Raw genomic sequence first — 21,608 nt, forward strand, 5'->3', positions numbered from 1 at the left:
AATAATCAATATATCCAACGTCCAGGGAAAATGAAAGTTTTGATAGGACAAGGGGAAAAAATTAATATGTATATATACATATTAATTATATATAATATATACCTTAGCCAATGTCAAATTCATGTTCACCAGGTTTTTTGCTGCCAATATCAATCCAAGGAAAAAATAATTTGTCATTAATTTAAAATTGAAAAACTATGCTCACAAGGCTTTAGATTGATGGTGAGTGGATGCATTGTTAAGAAACTCAGTCACCAATTCAAATCCCCCATAGATGTTTACCTCAAAAACTATATAATAATAAAGAAACATAACTGCCCTAGATAACTAGATTGGTTAAGAGAAGCATCCTCCAAAACAAAAACAAAAAAGGGTCAAATGTGTAAAGCAGAAACAAATTAATCTGCCTATCTATTTGGTTGCAACGGTTCCCTCATACTTAAGGTGAAAACCACACGTAGTGACAAAGTCCTTTAAGACAAAACACATTAAGGTCTGTGCCTTGAGTTTTTTACTTCCTCTCAACACTAAATAGATCCAAAGCTTAAGATGAATCCATGATAAGAAAGAATCTTCCCTTTTTTGTCATTTGGAACATTATGCATACACTCATGCATGGACACACAAATTATTAGACATCTCCTCCATCTAGGTTGTAGAATATAGCTCTTACATCCATTAGGACTAAAACAAATCAAAAAAATTACCTGACATAAATTGAGCAACCCCCAACAGGTTGGGCAGCAGCATGGTATTCATCCATTGGATGAAGACTTTGTATTATAAATATATAATAATCATCTATTGTTCATAGACCTGAAACACAATAAATAAACTTGGAAGTACAGATAATAGATATCTTGTAAGTGACGTTACGTGAAACATATCCCAATCAGGTTGTATAAAATCTCCCAAGAAAATGTTATTGTAGGCTATAGAAGCAATATGAATGGTATGTGATGTAGGATCCTGATGAACTTGTGTGCACTAGGTTTAAGTGAGATTTTATTCCTTTTTTTCTACTCTTTTGAATTGTCTTTTTCCATGAGTGAGTATAGCAGTTACATCTAAGGAATGCTTAGGAAAACTCAGAAATGAAGAATATATATTCCCATCGAGTGCATCTATGTAGCTATGCAACTTGACAACATACATTTCAGGCTTTTGAAACTTGTTCCAGCAAAATACGAGTCCTCTTCTTGGCAGTTGCAGGATTGTCGAACATTTCTTGCAAGGTGTTTATTACCCTATTCCATTTTATGATTAAATTTTACCTAGTATATTGGATCTCTTATTTGGATAGTGTGATATCTTAGTGAATACCTCGCTACAGGAAATTGCAGAAGATATTTTCAGTATTAAATTAAATGATAGCATGATTTTTTATTTCAACTAACATGTTTCTATCATAAGATGTTGATATTTCTTAGCTAAACATTGGAGTTATAAAAGTGATCCATTATAGAGTTTAGCACTTTCTATCCTTGACATAATGAATTTATAGCGAGATGAGTAAATAAAGTTGGTTTTGCAAACGAAACATATAATTATGGATTATCATATACATCTATAATTGTGGATCAACATATACGTACATAATTGTGGATCGGCATATACATAGGGAAATTTTGAGCAATAGAAGCCTCCATTGCTTGATGATACTGGCTGGCCAATTTAACATGACCACCATGTCCTACACCTAATGTATCGATAATATTATGGATGTCCACTTTGACACCATTAATGCCAACACTTGCTAGATATGAGTGGATATCATCATAAAATTGAAAAACAGTTTTGGGATGGACTAAGCCGAGTCCATTTAATTTTATGGATTCTAATGCCTCGTCTGGTTGGTGATGAAGAATCCCATGAGGCTTAATAGGGAACGACAATTTTGAATTATAATTCTCCATTCCAAAAACATCAGGCTTCACTCTGTAATGTCCCCTAATAATAATAAAAATAATATAATATAAGAAAATACATGCTAAACAATAAAGAAAAGATAACAATGGTAAATAAATAATAAAAAATTAAAGAAAAGATAATAATAGTAAATAAATAATAAATAATAAAGAGAATATAATAATAATAATAAATAGAATAGAATAGCAAATAATAATATTAGAGTTCTAAATAAATATATATAAAGGTAAACTATAAAAATAGTAAAAATAAGTAAAGTTAACAAAAAGTAAAAAAGAATAAAAATAAGAAAGAATTAAAGTAAGAGAAATATTAAATTAAGTAAAACTTAAAATAAAGAAATAAAATTTGCATGTTAACGCATGGAATGTGTGCATGCAGACCCCTTTCCATTGTTTGGTCTATTTAATAGATGATAAGGAAGATGAGATTCCCTGACAGTAGTACGTTGATTGAGGGCTCGAGGGTAGCCAGTTGTAGAAATATTATGTGCAACTGAGCCTACGGTTGGGTGGAGAGTCATCCCCAAAATTTTGTTGCGATTAACGAAATTAAAATAATGTTCAACTCTGAAAGCACAAGTAAGGAATATCGTCACTACAAGTAAGTCATATTTGCTCATGTTTTCGAAATTCTATGCTAATTAGTTGAATAATTGTATGTTGATTCTTAATTGCATAAATTAATGTAATTAGTTGTATATCTTAAATCAGGGTTGTTACACACTCCTCCCCAGTAACTGGTGATAGCATATCAAACATAAAAGTACCTAGAATAATACAAATTTAATATAAATTTAGAACAAAGTAGCATGCCGAACAAACTATGGTGGTAAGTAGTCTACATATACAAATGATAGTTTAAATATGTCGACTAGTCACTAAACAAAGAATGTAGCTTATGAATTCATGAAGCAAGTGCTAGAATGTAGGCTTTGGAGCATATAGATAAATAAGGAGTATAATTGATTAATTCGTAATGGACAGTTAAGGTAGATTAATTTAAATTGTGTGTCTTCTCTGCTTCTGTAACAATGCGTCTGAGGTCCAAAGCAAGATCATCTTGTCTCTAACCAATCTTTCCATCTTTTTGAAACTTATAATTATCTTTTATATGTGTCAGCCGATTTGCGAAATTGAATTATGAGCCCATATAATGTTTAGAGCTCCACTAGAAAATTGAGAATCAAAATTAAATTATCTTCAAATTATAAGAACTTTGAGAATAAAAAGGAAAATATATTCATATTGCAAGAAGATTGAGAATCAAAAGGAAATTATCTTCAGATTTCAAAGAGATATGAATTATTGTCTTCAAATGTCATATTTGAAGAAAAAAAGGTCAAACCTACTTTGTTGTATTGCGAACTGGAGGAGGCTTTGCATTAGGGTCCATTTTAGTAGATTGTCAGCCATCATCAAGAAGCCAAAACTTTGGAGGGGTGCCCCCTTTCTCTATATTGTTAAAGAAATACAAAAAAATCACAAACATTTGGAATTGGACCGTTAGGATAAGGTCACTGTGTAACTACACCTCGATAAGAGTTGATATACGATTACAGAACATAAAATGGAGGTGGGAAAATAATGTACCTTTCTAAACCTTATTTTACACCCTCAGTTATGACATCTGTGTAAAATGCGTCCCATGTATACCACCAAAACCAATTCAGTATATCAGGTAACTGCAAGAGACATATTCAAATCATAAGACTACAGAGAACTAGAGAGAACTTATAATGACTTAGTAAAACAATACATGGATGTGTCATTCTCAATTAAAAGTCAAGGTGAGCTAAACTTTTTAGCACATAGAAAAAATTCAGACACCATTGGAAAGAACCAAGATTCAATTCCATGAGAAATTGGTGTCTTTCTTTCACGATGGGAAAAGGTTTTATAATGCCTCTCAACAGCCCTGTGCTATCAATAATTGATATTAATCATATAACATTGATTCTGAAAGCTGAGAAGTTCCAAAAGAGAGGCAATTAAATAAGAAAGGTTTTAGAATGCCTCTCAACATCCCTACGCTATCAATAATTAATGTTAATCATGCAACATTGATACTAAAATCTGAAATTTAGAAAGATATGAAATTAAATAAGAAAGTTGAAACATGAAGGTTCTCACTTTGTTGCACTAGTAATCACTTCATACGGATATGTTCCAGCAAAAAAAAAAAAAAAAAAAAAAAAAAAAAAACCAAAAAACTAAAAAACTAAAAAACTAAAAAACTAAGAACTAAAAACTAAAAACTAAAAACTAAAAACAAAAAACAAAAAACAAAAAACAAAAACAAAAACAAAAACAAAAAAGGAAAACTCCTTGAGTTGTCTCAACTACAAGATCTCTCGGAATTCCAAATACGAAGTAAATTCAAGAGAAAAGAAAAATGCCTATTTTACTCTATGGAATTGAAAAATTAAGTCATATTAAGAATTTTAAACCATTCATAATTCATGCAATTCTTATCGCTTTCCAGACAGATTTTTAGCTCATTGTTTTCATTTCCTTGCAAAGCTACTTTGAAAGATCCTTCCAACAGTGGCAAGAAAATGACATAGATTGTCGGGTCTCCAATTCCATCACCCATGCTAGTGCTTAGAGGTGAACCTTCACTACTCTCAACCAGGAAAAATTAAGTCTCAAATGGGACATCTCTCCCATAGGAGCCGATCCTCCATGTCATCCACCAGAGCTTGAAGTAGAACAAAGACATAAAATGAAGGCCTCTACAAAAATACATATAAAATCATCCATCATAACTCATAGAAAAGAATTGTGATCTTAAAAACCAAAAAATTCCCCAAAAAGTGCACTTCTTGCAGCTATCAAAATGCATTGTAAATTTCCTTCATATTGAAGTTGACATTTTCTAAATACAAGGCGTTCGTAATAAGGATTTCATACACTTAAGAATTCACTTTCATTAAATTAACGAAACCCATTCTTGACAATAAAGAAAACATCCAAATTGAAGACAAAAAAATCTAATATAGTAGTCTCCTACATGAGATTTTATTGCAATATTAAGCATGCAATCTTCAGTATGTCCTTAAAAATTCTCATAAATTATTAAAACTGAGTCCTCATCAAAACATATCAAAATTTAAAAACCAGAAAAGAAGAGATCGAAATATCATTCTGGTGTTTATTATCAGAGATAAACATGTAGTTTCTTCATAAAATAGTGGAACTCATTCTTAACCAAATCATGTTGCAACTAAAAAAATATAAAATAATAGAATCCAATACCCAACATTCTACTACTTCAGGTTTTACATAAGTAGATCATGTAAACTATCAGACTACTAAAAAAAAAATAACAGTCAAAATGACCTTGAAATTAGGATTCTGAATACAAGATCAAGTTACCCCCAAAAAAGTGTAAAACACAAAAGAAAATGTAGCTAGGCTTCTGAATACAAGATCAAATTCTTCCAAAACAAAGTTGTAAAACACAAAAGAAAATGCAATTATTCTTCTTCATACAAGATCAAGTTCCCCGAAAAAGGTGTAAAAAACAAAAGCAAATGAAAAATTATGTTTCTTAAGGTCGTACAGAACCTAAATACATTTTGTTGTCATAGAAAAACTATTAAAATGAATCATATCATTACCCCGAAGAAAGCCACATCAAAAGAGTTAACATCACAAACAATTTTCAAATTAAGCTTGATTTCGAACCCCTAATCTTCACAAACAACAATTTTCCAGGAAAAATTTCATTACAGGCTGTTATGAAACCAGCTCACAAAAAGATAGAAAAGATAGATCAATGCCTTAGAATTTAGCCTCTTCAAGGGGGCAACCTCCTTTACATTACATAAATGAATAATTCTTGGATGATTCAAATAACAAAACCTCCTTTCTATATATAGGAATCTAAGGGGTCACAATATAACCAAGCCGACCTAACAATAATAATATAAGGGCAGAAAAATAATAATAGATGGATTCTATGGGGCACAGTGATAACAATATGGGGACAATATGGGCACAACAATATTAATAATGGATACAACTACAATATTAATGGGGGCATCACTAGTATTATAGGGACCTAACATGCGCCTCTCCTTCAAAAAAGTGTTGTCCTCAACGCTTGGGTAGTTTTGGATGCTTCTGTATAAAATTCTCATCCTCCCATGTGGAATATTCATTGGATAAGTTCTTCCACTTGATGAGATACTCTGAAATGGATCGATTTCGTAGTTGTCAAGTTCTTGTTTCTATGACTGCTTCCATTTCCAATATAATTTTTCCTTCCTCGTCAAGTTCTGGCAATATTGTTTGAACTAGGAGCTTATCGCCTATAACCTTCTTTAAACATGAAACATGGAAAATTGGGTGCACTCGAATACAGGAAGCTCTGATTTGTAAGCCATAGTACCAATCTTTTGCAACACCTTGTATGGACCATATTACTTTGGTGACAATTTGTTATCCTTCTTAGCTTGCTTGAGGGACATTTGTTTATAAGGTTGTAGCCGTAGGAATACCCAATCACCTACATCAAAACTTCTTTCACTGCGATGTTGATCTGCCTATTGTTTCATTCTATTATGCGCCAACATCCTTTAAGAGTTGGAGAACTTGTTGTTGGTGCTCGATGTGATGTTCCACTACTTGAACCTTAGAATTTTCTCTTAAATATGATGTGATGAATGGTGGTTGATATCCGTAAAGTGCCATAAATGGGGTCATTTTTGTTGTAGTATGGAAGGAAGTGTTATACCACCATTCAACCAGAGGAAACCATTTGACCCATTGTGTCTGTTTATCAGATACAAAGCAACGAATATATCCTTCCAAACATTTGCTTACTATCTTCATTTGCCCATCAAATTGAGGATGATAAGATGAGATATGAGCTAACTGAGTACCAAGACAAGAAAATATTTTTTTTCAAAAATTTCCTATAAAAATGGGATCTCTGTCACTTACAATAATTTTTGGGTTTCCATGTAGCTTTTGAATTGTTTCCATAAATGCCGTAGAAATTGTAATGGCTTTAAATTGATGTGATAATGCACAAAAGTGTGCATACCTGGTAAGTCTATCAACTACCACCATGATGACAATATTTCCCTCAGACTTGGGTAAACCTATGATAAAATCCATTGAAACCTCCTCCCAATGTTGGCTTGGAATGGATAAAGGTTGTAATAGACCTAGTGTCTTAATTCTTTCAGCTTTATTTTGTTGGCATACCAAACATTCCGCCACAAACTTTTAAATATCCAATTTAAAGCCATCCCAAAAAAAATTCCTTCTTAACCCTGTGGTAAGTTTTTAAAAATCTTGAGTGCCCTCCTAAGGGAGAAGCGTGCAATTTCAAAACAATCTTTTGTTTGAGTTGGGAATTCTTACAGAGGTATAAGCAATCTTTGTACCATGACAAATCATTTTTCCAGCTAAATGTATCAGATGTACCGGAATCTTATTGTAACTTTTGAATAAGTTCCCACACTTCTTCATAATTCTTCCATTCCTTCTTTGCTTTGTTTATCCAATCTGGTTGGATAATAGAAATGGCACACAACAATGCTTCCACATCCTCATCCTTTCTTGAGAGTGCATCTGCCACAACATTTTGCTTCCCTTTTTTGTATATGATTTCAAAGTCATAACCCAACATCTTTGTGACCCATTTTTGTTGTTCTTCAGAGGATAATCTTTGTTCTAAAAAGTATTTAAGGCTATCATGATCTGTTTTTACCTTGAAGTGTCTTCCCATTAGGTAGGGTCGCCATTTCTTAAGTGCATGTAGTATTGCCAACATTTCCTTCTCATAAATAGCTTTGTGTAAATACTTTCCCTTGATTGGATGACTTTCAAAAGCAATGGGTCTTTCATCTTGCATTAAAACAACACCAATTCCATTTCCAGAAGCATCACATTCCACAATAAAGGTTTTTGTGAAGTCTGGTGTAGCTAAGACCAGTGCCTGGCACATTGCCTCTTTAAGCTCTTCGAAGGCCTTTGTTGCTTTTGGATTCCATGAACATGCATCTTTCTTCAACAATGTTGTTAGAGGTGCTCCTATTTTTCCATAATTATTAACAAACTTGCGATAATACCCTGTCAACCCGAGAAATCCTCGCAAATGCTTTATGGATGTGGGGATTTCCCATTCCTTAATGGCTTTAATTTTGCTAGGGTCTACCTTAACTCCTTCATGAGATACAATATGACACAGATATTCCACCTCTTGTACTCCAAAGAAACATTTGGATCTTTTTGCATATAATTGTTTCTCCTCCAATATTTGTAGCACCCTGTCAACGTGTTCAACATGATCCTTCCACGACTTGCTGTAAATTAGAATAACATCAAAAAATACTAACACAAATTTTCTAAGGACGGGTTTGAAAATGGAATTCATCAAACCTTGAAATGTTGAAGGTGCATTGGTAAGGCCAAAAGGCATGACCAAAAACTCATAGTGACCCTCATGAGTTCTAAATGTTGTTTTCAGAATGTCTTGAGTATTCATTTTGATTTGATGATATCCTGAATGAAGATCTAACTTGGTGAAGTAAATTGATCCATACAATTCATCCAATAATTCATCAATGACAAGAATGGGAAACTTATCTTTAATAGTGAGCTTGTTGAGCTCCCAATAATCCAGACACATGCACCATAATCCATCCTTCTTGTGCACCAATACTACTGGAGCAAAGAAAGAACTTTGGCTAGGTTGAATTATACCAACCTCAAGCATTTATTCAACCATACATTCAATTTCACTCTTTTGGGCATAAGGATATCTGTATGGCCTGATGTTTGGAGGAACACTTCCTGGAATCAAATGAATAGCATGATCATGATCATGAATAGGTGGGAGACCTTTGGGAGTCTCAAATACCTTGGAATGATTGTCCAAGACTTTTTGGAGATCTAGAGTAATAGATGAATTCGATGTGGAAACATCTAGCGAACATAATTGTGCAATTACACCTCGTTGTTACTTTTTTAGAAGATTTTTCATACCGTTAGAGCTTATTATCTTTCCCAATTTCCCTGCAGTACCCCTTAATTCAACTTCCTTTCCTTCCGCATAGAATTTTATGAAATGTTCTTGAAAGTTAAAAGCTATTGTACCCAAGGATTGTAGCCATTGGACTCCTAGTACAACATCAGCACCTCCCATTGGAATTGAAAGCATTGGGCTTTTCAATACATATTCTCCCATGGATAGCTTGAGATTATGGCACTTTCCAGAGCAATTTATCGTTCCTCCGTTTGCAACCATCACTTGACACTCTAGTGCTGGATATAGGAAGAAATTCAATTCTTTTGCTATCTTACAATGAATAAAATTGTGGGTACTTCCTGAATCAATCAACACTATTACCTTTTTCTTCTTGATTTGTCCTTCTATCTTGATGGTTTGAGGAGTGGTAATTCCAGCCAATGCATTACAAGATATGGTCGGATTCATTTCTTCTTTATCTAGGCTTTGTTCCTGGAGTATATCCTCTTCTTTTGACCTTTCTTGCTCCTTTTCTTCTTCCTCTTCATAATCTATGTAGAGTAATTTCTTCTCAGCACACTTATGACCTTTAGTGTATTTGCTATCGCAACTGTAACACAACCCTTTTTCTCTTTTTTCTTCCAATTGTTGTGGTGTCAACCTTATAGGTTGTGGAAGGCTAGGGGCAACAACACTTCCATATTTATATTTGTGAGTGGTATGCTTCCTGGTTTCCATAATTTTGCTTTCCATTTTCCTTGCTAACCTGAATGCCTTCTCTAATGAATCAGGCTCCCAAAGGTGAACATCATGTTGGATATTATCCTTTAAAGTCCCTATGAACACATCAATCCTTTGCTCCTCTAGAATATTTTTTTACCCTTATGTTCAATTTTTGGAACTCCTCAATGTGCTCCATTATTGAACCCCTTTGTTTGAGACTTATCAATTGGCTAAAAAAAGTGTTTCTTTTTGTATCCTCATAATGTGCTGTCAATTCTTCCATAAAAATTGCCTAAGTGATAATTTGTTTATGAGAACAAAGCCATTGATACCATACAAACTGATTTGGTTCCAAATATAAAGTTGCAATATGTACCTTTTGTGTGTTTTTCACATTATTGAGATCAAAAAATTGCTCCATCTGTAATATCCATGTTGCGGGATCCTTGCCATCAAACTTCCTCATATCGATTTTTGGAATATGGTGGGTCTTCGATCCAACATTAGAGTCTATGGAATCATGATTAACATTTCTTTTGTTTTCATCATGAGTTTCCTTTACTACCCTTTCACCATTATTGACCATTTCTTGTAGCAACTTATTCATATTTATCTTCAATTCTTCCATTTTATCATCCATGCCATCTATTTTAGCATCCATGCCATTCATCTTAGCTTCCATGCCATCCATCTTAACTTCTATGCCTTTCTTTAAACAATTCATCTTAGCTTCTACACATTTATTTAAACCATCCATCTTAGCTTCTACATCTTTCTTTAAACCATCCATCTTAGATTCTGTTACTTTTTGTGCAAGTGACACTTGTTGCACTTGGTCTCGTAATTTGGATATATCATGTTGCATTTCTTCCTCTTCTTCATGAGTCATGCTAGAGCTTTCAGGTTTCTTACTAGGTGTTTGCATTTTCTTTCCTCGGGGCATCAATTACTGATAATAATTCTTTACTATGCCCTTTGAATTCCTTCAAACTAATTTTTCAAACCAAGCTTACGCAAAAATTTTAAAAAAACTACACACCTTTTTTTCACTTTGTAGGATCTTGATATTCAATCTAATGTATCTCTGTAATTTCAGATCATCCAGTTCAGAAATTGTGACCTATAGGAGCCCTCTGTGTCCTCTTTCCAATGCCACCAATCTGATCCAAATTGGATTCTCCAAGGAAGAGTTATGCACAATCTCCCAAGATGACCTGATTATAGAACTTTCCAAAAGAACGAACTTGTATGATGTGTCATGTGTCACTATTTTGACCTTTGGCTCTAAAAAATATATACAAGAAACTACAATCTGTCCTCTTTTTGTACCTTCTTACAAAATTTCAATCCGATGCTCAGAGAGAAAGCTATGATGATTTTCACCAGGTCACCTATTTGGAATGTAATTCAAGAGTATGCAAAAAGACCAACTTCCCCAGATCATATCTCCGCAAATATAGAGCAAAAAGCTCTGAAATTTGGATTTGAGGTTCAGTGTCATTTTGTCTCAAATGGGTTTTTTTTTTCGCTTTTGAAACATCACAGCAAAAAGTTATAGTGAAAATTCCACGATGACCTATTTGGAGCAGCGAAACCCTAGAATCCAAAGCTCCGATACCAAATGTTATGAAACCAGATCACAAAAAGATAGAAAAGATAGATCAACGCCTTAGAATTCAGCCTCTTCGAGGGGGAAACCTCCTTTACATTACATAAATGGACAATTCTTGGATGATTCAAATGACAAAACTTCCTTTCTATATATAGGAGTCTAAGGGATCACAGTATAACCAAGCCGACCTAACAATAATAATATAAGGGCACAAAATAACAATAGAGGGATTCTATGGGGCACAGTAATAACAATATGGGGACAATAGGGGCACAACAATATTAATAAGGGATACAACTACAATATTAATGGGGGCATCAGTAGTATTATAGGGACCTAACACAGGGAATAACCATTCTACGAATTGGAGAATCTTGAATTTTCTAGTCCCAATAAAAGACCAAATATAGCCTACAAAACTACAAATTACACTATTGAAAAGAAGGTAAAGCTCCCACCCCCCAAAAAAACCACAAAAACTACAAAACAATATATTTCAATAGACTGAATGGTAAAAAGGCATTAAAAACATCCTGCAAAATAGGTTACTGAAAAGGGAATCAAGCTTCCTTGAAAACTAAATGAAAAGTTGTATGCATCATTAAGACATTTATGGGTACAAACAACCAATCAAAAACTTGCAATAACAATTATAAACAAATTGTAAGGAGAAACTCAATCAAAATTAGTACCCCTGATAAAATCAATAAACCTCAAACAGAAAAGTAAAACAACTTGATGACTATATCACTCAATAGATAATCAAACCTTCAACATTTATGCACACAAACAACCAATAACCCTGATAAAATCAATAACCCTGATAAAATCAATAAACAGGAAACCTCAAACTAAAATGTAAAGCAACTTGATAACTATCACATTCAAAAAATAATAAATCAAACCTTCACCCACCTCCCACAATAAAAACAAAGCAAAAAAAAAATGGAACAAGAAAATAGAACCAAGAAAAGCATTAGAATTTAGAATGGACATGAGATAAACAATATCTGTTTTATTGTTGAGGATTTCCCATTCTCATTAGTCGCAACAAAAAATTGTTGCATGTAGAGGCAAACATTACCAACAATGTTGGATCATTGTAGATTCCTTATGAGGACGTAAGAGCAACCCAACCAACACAAAGTGAAAATATGAGTGCTCATTTCACATATACCTGTTATAATTTTAATTTTTGCCTAACCAATTCTCACAACTGCCAAGAATTACCAATACTCAACTTTCGAAAAGTTATAAATAATATTAAACCACAAGAATGACAATAAAAACAAGCACAAATTGTATTGAAAACCTTGTGAATAAGGTTGTACCAAAATGAAAACTGAGAAACTAAAATCAACGAGTTAAAAGAAACAAAAGTTAATCTGCACTCTATTCACGGTAGACAAAGGTAGCACTAGACCTGCTTGAACAACTTCTAAAATCCTATTGATCAAGAAGATTAAAATATTGGTTCACCTCCACCATTCAAGCTATAATCATGAAAAATTCATAAGTGATCAATATGAACTGTTTTCAAGGGTGATAATGTGGATCCTAATAAACATTGTCTTGTAACATATTTATATCATGTACATTTTAACTTTTGTAACAAAAGAAAAACAAATAAACAAATATGTATATATATAGATGTATAAAGAAAAAGAAATATAGAAAAAATAAATGGATATAAAAAGAGAAAAAGAGAAATAAAATCCCATGGAAATGGCGCGCTAGTCTAAATATCGTCGTGGACATTCTTAATTGTTAAATCATTATTTAAACATTGATTTGCGATTAATTAATCATTCATAAATAATTATTTGATGTCTTTTTTGTATATCATATGTATCACATGGTTATCAACCATCGGGATGTTCCCCGCATGGATCAACAGCTGGGGAAACATTTCATACCCACCTGTGCTTCTGACATTTGACAAAGGTGGGGGGGTCCGAAAAGTTCATTCATGAAACACGCCTATGCCAACGTGTCTCCCTCACGTTCATTTTGGACCCCTCCCCTCTAAAACCATAAACCGCCTAACCCCCCCCCCCCGAAAAATCATCTCTTGTTCACTACCGCTCCCACCAATGACCAATCACCATTCAACTCCCATCATTTGTCAACATCTCATTCGCTCCAAATTGATTAACTATTATTCCACCATGACCGTTGTGATTAAAATCCTCGCTCCCATTAATGACTATCACATACGTAATCTAGCCTCAAACGGTTAAATCCCCACATAATAAAATAAACACAGACTGTTTTTCTCATTCTTTTCACTCCTTCCTCTTGTACCCGCATAGGTCCATTACAAGCAGCATTAGCGTACAACATCTGCCACTGCACCAACCAGTCGATTTCCCGATAAAAAACATTTTTACATCAAATTTCCTCTTTCATCATATCATCATATAAAGGAAAGACAAAGGTAGTTGTAGAAAACCCATTATTGCCCCTATTATAGATTTGGATAAATTTCCCTTAGTTTACGAGCAATATAAGATTTCAAAAACCCAATGTGAGTTTTACCTCTATGAACTTCACAGTTGGGAAAAACAGAAATTATTAGATGCTAGTGATGAATTGAGTATATGGGACTCCTTCCTTCCTCAATTGATTTTCCCTCAGACTTATTTCTTTCCTGAATTTGTAACCTAGTGTGACTTTAGGTATATCCCAAGTCAGAGAGCCTCATTCCCCACAATAACGATATGTTTTTTTACTGTTTCCCCTTAGTCAATATGATAACTTCTTCAAATCAAACCCTCAACCCCTCTACCATGGAACATTTTAGGGGATAATGTTCACCCAGTGGGCTAATTTTCCATGATTTTTCCACAAAAAAGATTCACCAATTTCCAATTTTTATAAAATATGATTCGCCAAAATTTTAGAATATAAAATTATTTTACCTTAAAAATCGCCAACATTATATAGAGACTATATATAAATTCATTATAAATTTCAATAATTTAACAAATATATCAATAAATTAGTGAGATTTTCCAATGTTTTTAAACTTCAAGAAAATCTTCCTTGCCCTCTGCATCCTTTTTTTGTAGATTCTCTCTTGGAAATCTATCAGAAACTTACTTTTCCTCAAAGAGCCAAAATCTTTGAAATATTTTTACCTGAAAATGCAGAATTTCCAAAAACAATTCCACCATACCCTTCCTCAATGTTTCCAGAGATGACTAGATAGGTTATTTCAATGGTTTCATGTCTGTTAGGTTATTTAATCAATCAATGGGTCAATGAAGTCATTTTAGGATTTTTATCAATGTTTTGAATAGGTGATAAACCATCAATTGTGATCAATTACAGTCAATATTTGGCAAAATATATTCATGATTAGTTTCTAAAGTTTTCTACTGAAGGAGCCTCAAAATAAAAATTAGTTATTATGTACTTGTTCCTGTTTTATCAAATAGGTAAATTTTAGTTTCCATTAAAAAAGTGAAATGAATGGGGAAATCCTCAGACTATAATTCATTGGACTTCCTTGGTGAGGAAGAATACTAATGAATATTATTTCAGTGATTATGTAAATTAGTTTCTACATATGGCTTCATGCATGCTTGGTAATGATATTGTTCCTAGGATTTCACCTGAAATCAAAATAATTCTTCACTTTAGTGAGAAGACAAGAACTGGAGATTGGTATCTATATCAAAATTACACAGAAAATTGAATATATGGATGTGAGTTTCCTCCATACAAACTTCCAAACTTTGTGCCAATCATAATATTTGCATTAGAATATATCAAACAAATGATGAACATGGATGAGCTGCATTTTTTGTCAAGTAAAAATAAATCTCAATTCAAGTTGAAAGCGCAAATTGGACCATTCATTTGTAACACCAAGGCAGTAGCAAAGGAGGCAGACCTTCTCTTGAAATAGATGAAGTTAAAATTAAGCTTTACCTAGTCTTATGAACCCTTGAGTATTATTTCTAAGTTAAGGGTAGAACAAAAAAAGACACCTTATGCACACACACCCAGACAAGAAATAGAACAATAAATGAATCAAGTAGAATGGTAGGAAAATACATTACATGAAGTAGAAGAACAAGTTTTCATTTCAACAACATCACAAACTCTAGTTCCAAAAGAGAGGCAGGCTAATAGAATAAGGGAAAGTATTTCCCCTTCTATTTCATAAGTTCAAGAGAAATATTTGATATTTTTTAAGAAAAGAAAGAAAATTATTCCACTTGAAGAACATTTTCAGGAAGAAAGTTCACAGGAACAAATAACATTGGTATTGACAAGTCCTCATGCTACAACTTTTCTAATAATTGAGGAGATTTTCTCAAGTTCTCCTGTATCCTCAGTGTCTCAAAGTGCATTAGAAACATCTCAGACATAAGATCCAACTCAGAGTGCAACAGAACCAAGTAATTTCTCTAGATATATGGATATTAAAAGAAAAAATAAGCATTAAAGGCCACTACCTATTCTAAATTTTGGAAGCAAACTTCAGCTTCTCAGCACAAACTTCTTTCTGCACTTGATACTAAGAAAGGACAGTTTCAGATGGCCCTCCTAGAACCTAAAGTTCCATTCCCTAGGACTGCAGAATATTATAAGAAATCTATTTTTTCTTTTGATACTAAACAAATTCATGTTATTGACCAGATTGATTTACACAAGCAAGATGGAGAAATGATTTATTCCACTCTGACTAGCTCAGCTATGGCAGCATCCAAGCTGCAAGTTTCATTAAATAATATTCAGTCATAGTTAAAGTTGGAAAAAATATCATCTCTGGCTAAGGATACTAAGATTAAATCTTTAGAATATTTGGTGATTAAGCTAGGATATGATCCTAGTGATGTGAAAGCAGTTGAAGAAATGATCAAGAGAAAAGATGTTGCTATCTTATCATTACGGGAGCAACTTAAACTTCCTACTATAGAGGATCCACAAACTAAAGAGGTTGGTGAATTGGAAAAGGAGAAATAAAACATGTTCAAGATCATAGTTGAATAGAATTTGCAAATACAGAAGATGGAGACTGAGTTGGAGACTTTATTAAAAGAAAAATAACAACAAGCTAATGTATCAGCAGTTATTCCCATAGAAACAACTTCCATTGTAGGTACTTCAATAGAAGGTACTTCAAGAGAAGGAAATTCCATTGCAAGTAATTCAACAGTAGGAACTTCCACTACAATAACTATTACAGTAGAAACATAGTCCACTGATTCAACACCTGATTTAGATAAAGTAATGGAAAATTTGTTACTAAGGACCAAGAGATTAAAAAGTTCAAAGCTGAACTTAGCTATCTTTAGGAGCATAAAATCAAAACATGACAATGCTCACTTTTCAAAACTACAGAAGAGTCATAGGTTGACTCAGAGAATAGTGGCCCTTGAAAATGAATCTGTTATTGCTCAAACTATTGCACAATCCAAAGAAAATATATGGTTGGATATCAATGAATCTATAACTCACTTGTGGCCTTTAATAGAAATAATGTTTTACCAAGAAAATTACTCGAGAAATCAAAAGAAGTAATAGAAAAAGTGAATAATGACCTATGTCATAAAATAGGAGATGCAACACATTAATCAGTATTTTAAATTCAAAAAAAAGGAAGAACTTGAAGATTATGAGATTGAAGACAAGAATGAATCATTCGGGAAGTTAGGAGGATACTTACCAAGAGAAATTTGATGTTTCAATTAGAAAACAAGTGTCATAATCTAGAAGCTAACACCAATAAGTTTCATAAAAAAAAAAAAAAAAATCAATGTGCTACATCAAAAAGGACTTTCAGGTCTATTAGGGATAGGAGATAGATTGGTTCCTCTTGAAGAATACCATCGTAGATTGCATTCTATCGTTGTAGACAAATCCAAATTTGCTAAGATCAAGGCAACCATTACAAGAAAGGATTTTATTGAATGATTGATTTTTGATTTACTAATCCAGCATGAGATTAAGAACTTGTTCATAGTCAAGCCCACCTTTCATAAATGCACTGAAGCGGATGAGACTTACAGGAAATTGATAAATATTTCCATTACTTATGAAGACAGATGGGAGAAAATATGTCAGCTCATTGATTGATAAAACAATAGGTTTCAAGTAGAATGCAACAAAATTTCAGCAACACGATGCAATTTTTTAAGAGCAAAAGGACAGATGGCTAGGAAAGGCAACCGAATAACAGCTTTACAGCCTCAGTCGTCAGCATAAGCCTTAAATTTTGTATAAGATGTCCAAGCAATTCAAAATTCCTATTTTCTATTTCTATTTTTGTAATTAGCTTCAAAAGATATTTTGTAAATAAATCTTGATTTTGAAATCAATATATTTTGAAGACAAGTCTATAAATACTTTGTAGCTTGAAGTATGAAGGGTTGCACCCTTACAATAAACTAGTAAGGATAATTGTAATTCTCTGAGTTCTTCTAAGATTAATAGAAGGATTCTGGATTCATTTTGAAGTAGCTTGTGTTCATGTGAGTCTTATGCTTCTTGTTATGTAATCATTTTTTTTATCTCAGCATATGTTTGAAATTAATGGGAAATCTGGGTAAGATAAGATTGAATATAAATCTATCTGAATACCCTAGTGAAGTTATGATCAATTATAGATATTAGTTAATTGGAACTTTTCGTTTTAATTAATTCCTCTACATCTTTTAATTGTCTCTTCCCTTTAAGTTTTAAATATATTTTGTTTGGCTGTAAAAGGATTTTACACACACCATCTGTATATGATTAGTTAAATACTTTGTTTGACTTTTTAATGAAACAAATATTTTCTTAAGTTCAACCTTACATATCATTTCAAAGCTAAATTATGTTAAAGTTGAAGAGTAAACCCTTTTAATATATCATAGATAATTAAGAGTTTGCACCTATTTAACAATTTAAATCATTGGTAATCCAAAAAAATCCAAATTAGAACAAATCATTTTAGATGCTCTGGCACAATTCCTTAACCTAGAATTGTCTATAGAGTTACAACATTAGATTGGCGTCGTTGTCATGGAACAAAAAAATTTGAATTATCTTTCCCAAGGACAATGATTAGGATTTCCTTTTAAAGGTAAATAAAAGGACAGTGGGTTACAATCTTTCACCTGAAGTTTCCACAAAACAAATTTGGCTTCACACAAGCACACCATATCTCACTCAGATCCTCATCTCTATTCTCCATTGTCAGATCTAGAGAGGTTGGTGAGAGTTTCCTCTTTAAGACAAAGATTGGAAGCTTCTACTTCTGCTTCTATTTCACTTCCATCTGAAATTTTTTCAGAAACTGATCCTTTTAGAATTGTTTTAATGCCCCCTGTACTGTCAGTTTTGCCACCAAAAGTGTTAGAGATTTATCCAAAGGGGTTTATCTTCAGTCAGCTCTTCTTTTTCATTAGTTAGAATCTTATCAAGTTCCTGAAACTATTTGAGAATTGTTAATCAGTGGTTTTCATTGATGTCAACCCAAGCAGCACCAGGGGCTACCCCAATCTTTCATGGGAATTTTAACTTGAAAACTCATGTTATTCTGACCCAATGATATTCTAGATGGATTCTACGCACTGAGATGTTTCTGTTAATATATGGTATGTCATGTAGTTCTTCACGGTTTGAGAGTTATTCGTGTTTGAAGTTAGTAACCCCATTTACTGGGCTAAAACCACATGGGGTTGTGGCATGGCACTCATAATTGGTTGTGGTAATTGAATAGCCAATAATTAATAATGTTTTATGCTCCTAAAATCCCTCCAATGTTCACCTGTTGAGGACCCTCTCAACCCAAGACATTTCTATAAATAGTGACCCCCATATCCTCCTCTAGCAAGCACTTTTCAATGAACTATCTTGTGAGAAGACCTCTATAAATTTTTAGCCCTCATGAGCTTCTAACACAGGATATTTTGTAGGTACTTTAAGGTTTCATTGAGGTTTGGTTAGGGCACAAAATTATGATCAAGTTTGAAGGTATGTTTTGAAGCAAGTTTAGAGCCTTGGATTATAGGATTTCGCTGCTTCATACAGGTCATCGTGGAAGTTTCATTATAACTTTATTTATACAAAGCTTCAGAAGCTGAAACTAAAATCCATTTGAGCAAAAACCTTGATCAATGTTTTGACCGAATTTCACATCTTGGTTCACTACATTGTCGGAGATATGATCTGAGGAAGTTAGGATTTTCTTAGGCTCCCGAATTCCATGTCAAATAGGTGACCTCGGGAAAATCATCATAACTTTCTCTGTGAGCATTGGGTTTAAATTTTGTAAACAATGATAGAAATCAAATGGATTGCTTTTTTTTGGGTATCATTTTTAGGTTCGAAGGTCGAAATAGTGACATGTGGCACTTCATACAAGTTCGCTCTACTGAGCCAGCCTATACTCAGGTCATCATGGGATATTGGGTATAACTCTTTCTTGCAGAATAAAATCTTGATCAGATCTATGAGGTTGGAAATAGGACTCAGAGGGCTACTGCAGAATGAAATTTTAGACCTTGGATCTGAAAATTCCATAGATACACCAAATTCAATATCAAGCTCCTAGAAGGCAAGAAAAAGTATGCATTCAAGGATCACTATAGTAAGGAGCACACATCAACAGTCAAGGGTAAGTCTACTACAACAAGGTATGTATCATTAGTTTTTGCATTTCAATTTTCAGTATCATCTCTAACATATGTTTTCTCAGGACAATGTAAGTATGTATTTTTGTATTTGCTTCAGTCTTGCTTGTTAATGCATGTGTAAGAAGGATGACACTTTAGAACAACTCAGGCACATACTAGAAGGACATGCAATGCCAAAGTACCATTACTTGAAGCAAGCACAATAGCACCTCAATAGTTACAAGTGATCCAAGAAGAAATTTCTATTCAAGTGCCAAGTCTTGTCAAAACTCCAATGTTGTAAAAGCCAGTGTTGTAAAAGAGTCATCATTGTAAATTTTTAAAAGAGTCATCATTGTAGATTTGTAAAAGAGTCATGATTGTAAATTTGTAAAAGATTCATCATTGTAGATTTGTAAAAGACTCATCATTGAAAGAGTCATTATTGTAAAATAGTCATCATTGAAAGAGTCATTATCGTAAAATATTCAATCTACCTAGAGTCAAAGAGGCATTGTTGGGAGTTACTGTTGGGATGATGTCATGGTTGGGTTACAGGTCATAGTGTGATTGGGTGTTCAGTCAATTACAAGAAAATAATTGTAAATCATATTGTATCATGGATCATTTTCCCTAGTATGGGAGTCCACACTCTTGTCTCACTTTTGAACATTATATGGTGGCAGGGAGGTGCTAGGAAGGTGCATGATAAACATTGATAATAATTGAATATTAACTATTGCTCTGAAAATATTTAAAAGTGCTAATTGCTAAGGAATATTGATTCACCCCCCCACCCCCTAGTGTTTCCAAAAATTAGTTTTAGAGCTTGGTTCCTTCAATAGCAGTATAACAACTGGAAGGAGATCATGGAATATACTAATAACAAATTTCCTTTGTTCAATGGAAATAACTATGCACTTTGGAGTGGAAGAATGCAAGCTTATTTGTTGGCACAAGGATACGAAGTATGGGAAATCGTTGACAAGGGCCTCACACTCAGATGAACAAGGTAAGAAAAATATGGTATATGATGCAAAGGCTAAATATCTTATTATCATTGGGCTTATCGAATATGTCTATATTAAGATATTGAATTGCAGAACTGCTAAAGAGGTATGGGGCAAGTATATGCAGGTGACTAAAAGGTGAAAGAAGAAAAGCTTTAAATTTACAGGGAAAAATTTGAGCAACTCAAAAGGAAGGAAGATTAAAATATTGTTGCATTCTTTCAGCTTGTTGATGAAACAACAAACACATTGGCAAGTTTGGGAGAGACTATCAACACAAAAATTGTTGTCCAAAATATCTTGAGAACCTTGCCAGCAAGATTCAACCCAAAGGTATCTGTCTTGGAAGATAGATCAGATCTAACCAATCTCAGCATAAATGAATTGCATGGAATTCTCACAGAATATGAAATGAGGATTGAATAATAGGATGGTACATCTCACTTAGAAACATCATTTTCCACATCCAAGAATACTAGTAAGGACAAGTAGACTCCGAAAGTGAAAACTTGCAGTTGTAAAGATGAAGAAAAGGAAGAAGATGAAGAAGAATTTTCAAATAAAGAATTTTCCTACTTCACATGAAAGATGAGAACAAGTACAAGAAAATTCAAAGATAAACTTCCATTGATATGTTTTGATTGTGGTGAGGTTGGGCATTTTGTAGCCAAGTATCCTAAAAAAATGAGGTTGTTATAAGAGGAAAGAAAGGTCCTAGGATGTTAACCAATAAAGGCA

General features: G+C 33.3%; 1 pseudogene; it reads right to left on the reverse strand.

Moving 5' to 3' along the window:
* Nucleotides 1-1,580: 1,580 nt before the first annotated feature.
* The window catches only part of LOC149150727 (putative galactinol--sucrose galactosyltransferase 1), an 81,852-nt pseudogene continuing 61,824 nt past the window's right edge, over nucleotides 1,581-21,608 (reverse strand).

Source organism: Pinus tabuliformis, chromosome 9, assembly GCF_031772625.1.
Source record: "Pinus tabuliformis cultivar Carrire ecotype Pingquan chromosome 9, CPIR1, whole genome shotgun sequence".
NCBI classification, from domain to species: Eukaryota; Viridiplantae; Streptophyta; class Pinopsida; order Pinales; family Pinaceae; genus Pinus; species Pinus tabuliformis.